General features: G+C 42.1%; 1 long non-coding RNA gene across 9 annotated transcripts; it reads right to left on the bottom strand.

The window, feature by feature from the left end:
* Nucleotides 1–2023: 2023 nt before the first annotated feature.
* Nucleotides 2024–6837, bottom strand: LOC119291670. Of its 9 annotated transcripts, XR_005142595.1 has the most exons (6): nt 6274–6837; nt 5374–5572; nt 4804–5295; nt 2995–4145; nt 2816–2882; nt 2234–2580 (listed from the first exon to the last, which is right to left on the bottom strand). It is a non-coding gene; the product is annotated as an uncharacterized LOC119291670 (long non-coding RNA). The 9 variants fall into 9 exon arrangements; XR_005142588.1 differs by adding an exon at nt 2024–2205 and having other exon boundaries at nt 2387–4145; XR_005142589.1 differs by having other exon boundaries at nt 2816–4145.
* Between the last annotated feature and the right edge of the window lie 6 nt (nt 6838–6843).

Here is a 6843-nt window from a genome sequence, read left to right as displayed (position 1 = left end):
GGCGGGGCAGCGAGGGGCGACGGCGAAGCTACGCGGCGGCGGTGGCTTGTGGCGGCGACTTCAGGTGGTGGGGGCGGCGCTGGCTGGCGGAGGGGGGCGGCGGGGCAGGCGGCTTTATAGGGGGTCAAGGGGGGCTGTCCGACTTGCGGTAGGGGCACCCCCGGGCGGCGGCGGCGGCAGCTGTCCGGACTCCGGTGGGAGTCCGGCTCGGCCACGCTCGGCGAAGGTGGCGGCGCATGTGGGCAGGCTGAGCCGCTGGCCTAGTACGGTCCGCGGGACTTTTTTTAAAATAATTCCGGCGAAATAGAAAAATCCTAATAAAATAAAAGAAAAAAATCTAAAAATGCCAAAACAATTTTCATTGTCTAAATAAAATATTTAGAATAAATTGAACATTTTTTTGGCCTAAAACTGCAATTTTGAAAACATGCATATTTTTCCAATTCAAATAAAATAGCAATAAAATCCAAATAAAATCTTTAATTGATTTTAACATCTTTCCTCTGATATTTCTTTTATTTTGGAAAGTCATTTTATCCCATCTCTTTTATTTTAATATTGGAAATATTTTTGAAGAGGAAAAATAATTAGAACCAAAATGATCCTCTTTCAATATTTGAGAAAATTCAAATATGAAAATAAGGAAATCTCCAACTCTCTCCGTGGGTCCTTGAGTTGCTTAGAATTTTTAAGATCAAACAAAATACAATAAAATATGATATGCATATGATGACCTATGTATAACATTCCAAATTGAAATTTTGGGATGTTATAAGAAATCTTGAAAAAAATCTTGACATCGACATAGTACATATTAATTATACATTCATTCAACAAACTTTTGAATCAAAATTAAATTTGTAGGTTGTTGAAAGAAAAAAATATCTGTTTAAGTCACTTTTCTCTTCTCCATCCGAGCAGCCCCGCGCCTTTTTTCTTCCTCACATTTGTCTTCCTCTTCCCGCCTCCGTCGAACCCTGTCTGACGCCGAGCGAAGCACATGTCACCGCCACTTGTACTATCATCACGCGGCCGTGCATCGCCGTTTAATGGTTCACACTTGCCCCTAGTCATCCCTCTAAGCCATGTCATCTTCTCTGGCTCTGGTGAACCCTTTGCGCCGAAATCCATCAACCTCCTTACCCTCCTTTGCCGACAACCCTATGACGGGCTACGATGTCCCCATCTCCGGCCATCTTCTGGCTCGGCCCCTGGTAATGAAATTTCTCACTTTCAGACAGGTCCTCATATGTTTACTGTGTTTTCTTCTTGTTTCCAAGGCTTCCTTTCTACCTGCCCTCTTGCTCTGCTTCCTCGGATCATGCATTGGTTTTCCAGACTCTGTTTTTTCTGATTCGATGTCAACTATATTCATTGTACGTCCATTTTGTAAATCTAGGCGATCTACGTGCGCAGAGCTCATTTCCAGATAAATTGTCTTCCATATTTTCCAGAGTTCAGTGAACATGTGATCCAGTTAGTAATCAAATGATCTGCCAATCAAACCTTGCTTGAAAAACACTATATACATCCCCACAGTCCTTAAATGACAAAAAACAACAAATTTCCTGTAACTCATACAAAATGTAGAAATCAAGAATTCCAACTAGACAACCGCTACACAACAACATGCCGCGCTCGAATCAAGATCCATTATATGCTCACGATATTCCGGAGATTTCTTATACGTTAACAACCAGAAAATTGCAGCGAACACGGACTGTAAGAACTGCATTGAATGATGGGACTCATGGAGTATTTGGGATTCGAGTTCCGCCATGTCACAAATCAAAAGAGGCAACCTATACTAAAGGGCTTCGACTTTGTCACCTCCCGCCCTCAGATCCAGACTACGAACCTACGACACTGAAGCATGGATGTCCGCTCTAGTTCCTCGCGGCGGCGCGTTTGCGGAACAACGGTGGCGTCGGCATGGTGCGGCGCGGCGGGCCAGCCGAATCCGGCAATTCCTCGAACAATACCGAGAGGCAAGGAGGTGAAAGATGGACACAGTGAGTTAAGTACGGGTTTGGAGTCCATTGTATCTATTGTGTGGGAATACACACAACAAAAAATCATTCGGCCACTGTTGATACATTAACTACGGTACATGAGTGATTTGTACGCACGAATCATGGGATGGACACATGCCCAACAACCAATTCAACCCAAGTACAACACCTTTGTAGTGCCACGGCTCGTGTCCTGTAAGGCCGTTTTCAAATTCTCAATCTCAATTCGAATTACAATTTCTTCATGGAAACTGATGATTAGAGTATCATTCATAGATAAAAGCTCAACAAGAGTCCTGCAAAAAAAAGCTCAACAAGAGAGGGGAACAAAAACAAGTCGCTTAGCTCGAGGAGGCGCTAGTAATAGTACCCACCGGCTGCATGGTGCGCCATGGGCATGGGCATCCGCTGCCGTTGATGGCGAGCCCATTGAGGTCGTGCTGCCTCTGCATCCCGCCTTGCCAGCACTGCGCCCACATCTGCTGCTCCTGCGCCAACACTCCTGCTTCCTCTCCATCTTTGTCATCTTATAGGAGGTGGACACTCCTATCAGCGCCAGCTCCTATACCTATTAATTATAAGGAACATTGCCTCATATATCAATGAAACTAATAGATATTCTATTACTTTTTCCAAGAAAAAGAAACAATGCAGGTGTTGGTTATCAAGCAAAAGTATGGCCACACAAGTGTCTCAATATGCTCTAGCTTATCTCAAATTGCATCATTGGACTCATAAACTGAAACAGACAACTTGCCCTTACTCATGACCAGTCAACCAGGTGCCACCACCTGAGTGCGTACCTTGCTGTTACATTTCTTAACGTGTTTGATAGCCCTGATGGTTGCCAGTTGCTTAAAAAAGAATACACTGAAAGAAACAACAATGATTATAAAGAAGAATATATGCAGCAGAACTGCAGCAGCAGATATTTTAATTATAAAGCATTGCAAGTAGATTTTTATTTACAGGTAGGTCTTACCAGGCGGATCAGTGAGTACAGAGAGAAGGCTGGAAGTTGAAATCAAAGCTAAACATCTTCCAAAAGGCAGGGGATCTCCAAAAGAGAGAGAATGCTTTTGGTTTAAAATCACACATGCTTATGCATATAAAATTTAAACTGGACATTCATTAATAGCCTCCCAACCTCAGATTATGAACTTGGTTTGGTCCCTGACATCAACGACACTGTACGTGAACATTAGATAGTAGTTACTGATGCTCATAAGCACAGATTAGCAGCCCCATTCTTGAACATCTAAAGATAATTTTGAAATGTATGGAAGTTCAGTTGCATGAGTACAACATTAAAACAGAGAATAAGATAATAGTTACTCCCTCCAGTTCACAAAATTTTGTCATTTTTGACATAATTTTATCGAGTGTTCGGAACATAGGAATATAAAAAATAGGGAATGCTACTACAATGACAGTATTGTACAGCCGCCGCTAGGTTATTCCTTCAATATGCTTTGTGCTGCCAGCATGAACAATCATATCATGTGATGCTTCTACTGATTTCATTGCATTGTTCAAAGTTATGTACTTTATGAGCAAGTTAAACAAAAAGCATATGGAGCCAAGAGCAACAACCATGTGGTCACCACAAAATCTTTAAGAGTATGTACTGTTTCCAGTGGGCAAAAATCAGTCCGCGCATGTATTCAGCAACTGGACATGAAAGAGCAATATAAAAATTGGAAGGAAAATGTGACAATTATTGAATCACTGGCTGTAGGAATATGGTTGCAGGCTTGCAGCCACATTCATCAAAAGCACGAAATCATTCCTCAAATCCCTTGGGACAGGTAAAAAAATAAGTGCTTGATCACCCTCATTAGCTTGGTAAAGTGGAAGGATTGACCAAGAATAAGGTACTTCTAACTTTGAAGGAGTGTTTAACTGAAGCTTTGCTAAACATGTACAAGAAACATGAATCTGTAATACCGCGCCACCATGAAGAGAGGAAATATTCCAGACATGACTCAAATAGTTAGTTCCACTTAATTAGTTACATACCTTAGGCATCTATCAGGCCATGAAGTCATTTCTCAGCATATATACTCTTCTTTAGTTGTTTGATCAAAACATTTATGCCAACAATATTAGCTCTGGGGCTCTCACGTCATCCATCTGCTCACCCAAGAGGAATAAAGGATATCAGACAATCAATATTGCATACATAACTGTCAAATATATTCAGGAAAAGGAAAAAATATTGAGCCTGTAGAGGGTCTGTAGTATATTTAGTCAAGGAAAAAACAATGAACAACACTTGCAATACATTTTGTATCGAGCAAAGGAACAAAATGTACAGTAAAACATGCTTTTGAATCATGTATATATATAGAGAGAAGGTGGTGAATGCACATGTATATACATACAAAAAATCAGTACTTGCCCTCTTTTTAACTTTCTTGCATCAACCAGGTTTCCACAGATAACAGACAGCAGGGAAACAAATATCTAGGTTGTGACTTGAAAGACTTGATGTGGAACTATCAAGCAAAGGAGGGGCATCGATGAGAAAGCGAGCTGCTGTAGGTGCCATCCAAATTATTTTGAACAGTGGGAGTAATAAAGAAAACTACAAAAAAACAATTCGAATACATGTACAATATTTTCTGCAAAAATATCATGAACGCTAAAGCAAGCATCTTAGTTGTTTTTCTGAAAGTCCTCCACACAAACTTCAGAACCATAGATGGGAAGCAATTTTACATGGCTGACCCTAGTAATCTAGATAGATTGAATTTTTACGGCCACCAAATTGTACTTGTGTGATTCATACCTTGTACTACATGCTGAGAACTTCTTTGTAGACTATGTTCTTTGTAAAATTTGCAATGGAGTAGGACTGGCCTTCCTTTTGCTTATCTGGGATGGTAAGAATCTTCATATTACTTCTAGATGTAGCTCTAGAAAGAGCAACATAGTGCAACAGAATCCCTGCAGAGGGCATCTCGTTTAGATGCGTAGCTTGCATTACGTTGAGCTAGGAGTGCTTGCCGCTCTTCAGGTGGTAGGCTTTGCCTACGTGCTCGCCGGCGTGGATTTCTTTCTTGCCTCTCATCTAATGTCAAACTTTGCCTACGCGCTCGTTGGCTTGCATTCCTCTCATCAAGTGTCATTCATTGTCTTTTCTCTCTTCTGTGTGCATTAATCTTTTCCTTCTCAACAGGTGTTAAATTTTGCCGACGTGCTCTAACACGTTCTCGCCTTGCTTGGATTTGTTCTGGTGTACGGCTAGCATATCTTATGGCTTCACGTGCACGCTTTCGCCCTACAACATTTTTACGAGAAATTAATTAAGTAGTTCAATAAAATTACTTATACACACAATTTCGCCTTATACATTTACCTTCTGAACTTTCACCTCGCACCAAGTCATCCGTTGATATGAGCATGCCATTAGTACGAAAAATCATAGATGATTTTTTTGTCACTTCATCATCCAAAGACGAGTGACTTGAGCTTGTCATATCTGTTGGCTCACATATATATAAATAGACTTGTATGAGCACTTGGCATGCCACTGGAGCAAGTTCAGTTAAACTTGGCTACAAAATAATGCAATCAAATTGCAGATTGATTAGATGAAATAAGTTGTAAAATGCATAAAAACTACAGCCAGATTAGATATATATAATCCTGGATGTTGGAGTCAGCTATGTAAAATGTGTATCATTCAGTACTTTTCCAACTGCTACTGATACAGTATTTAGACGGGGAAGCTAGAATGAATTATTATTTTTATGTATGGCCATCACGCTGCCACAAAAAGCTATCTCGTGGAATACCATGCCACTCCATAGCTGAAAGGGGAAGCACTTGGCCTATGGCAAATATAGCCATCAATATAATAAATGAACCTTCAAATCCTTAGTTTGTCATTCCTTTCTACTCCCTCCGTTCCTAAATGTAAGTCTTTTTAGACATTTCAAATGGACTACAGCATACGGATGTATGTAGACATATTTTAGTGTAGATTCATTCATTTTGCTATGTATGTAGTCACTTGTTGGAATCTCTAAAAAGACTTATATTTGGGAACGGAGGGAGTAATACTCAAAGTTTCATTCCAGAAGACGATTCTGGATAAGACATTGCAACTAAACACTGCTGATGGAAAAAAAATAGAAGACAGTTCCATCTGTTACCACCATCACATATGCAATTGCACAAGTAAGTATTGTCTAATAACAAAGATGAAGTTGATGAGATCGTAGAGAAGATTTTACTATTCATTCACAGCACATACCTTGCCCTTGATGAAGATTAGATAGCGAAGAGGAGTGAATCACACTTCCCCACAATCTGTTCGATCTGAAGGTTGTGTGCCTTCTTGGAGGTGTAGTTTGAGCAGCGTGAGTCCCATAAGCCTGCCCACTTATTTATACTGGGCTGCAGGACTGGTTTCTGGAAAGTTCGAACTGGGCGCGCGGATTTGAACTGTAAGGACAGAAAAATTGAACTTGGGAGGCGGGACGGGTTGGGAAGCAGAGACATAGTACCCCATGTCAACCATCACACCAGACCAGTTGTATCTGAGACGGGGTCGACTGAAGGAGGACGTGGGTGTGGACCAGCGCGTGCGCAAAGAGGACGGCCGTGGAGCGCGTCGGCAGGGAAGCTGGCGCCGGCGCCGCTGAGGATGAGTAGAGCGTGGAGGAGGACCCGAGGAGCCGGCCAGTAGGAGGGGGGAGGTGGTGGGCAGCCGGGTTTCTGCATCAGAGGAGGAGGCGGGAGTGGCGTCGCGGACTCGATCGGGGGACGGAATGTGCCGGCGGTGTACTCGCCAACGTAGGCGTCGGGGGACGGGAGGAGATGG

Source organism: Triticum dicoccoides, chromosome 4B (assembly GCF_002162155.2).
Source record: "Triticum dicoccoides isolate Atlit2015 ecotype Zavitan chromosome 4B, WEW_v2.0, whole genome shotgun sequence".
NCBI lineage: Eukaryota > Viridiplantae > Streptophyta > Magnoliopsida > Poales > Poaceae > Triticum > Triticum dicoccoides.
The sequence above is the reverse complement of the archived record's forward strand: the minus strand, read 5'-3'. Positions and strand labels throughout refer to the sequence as shown.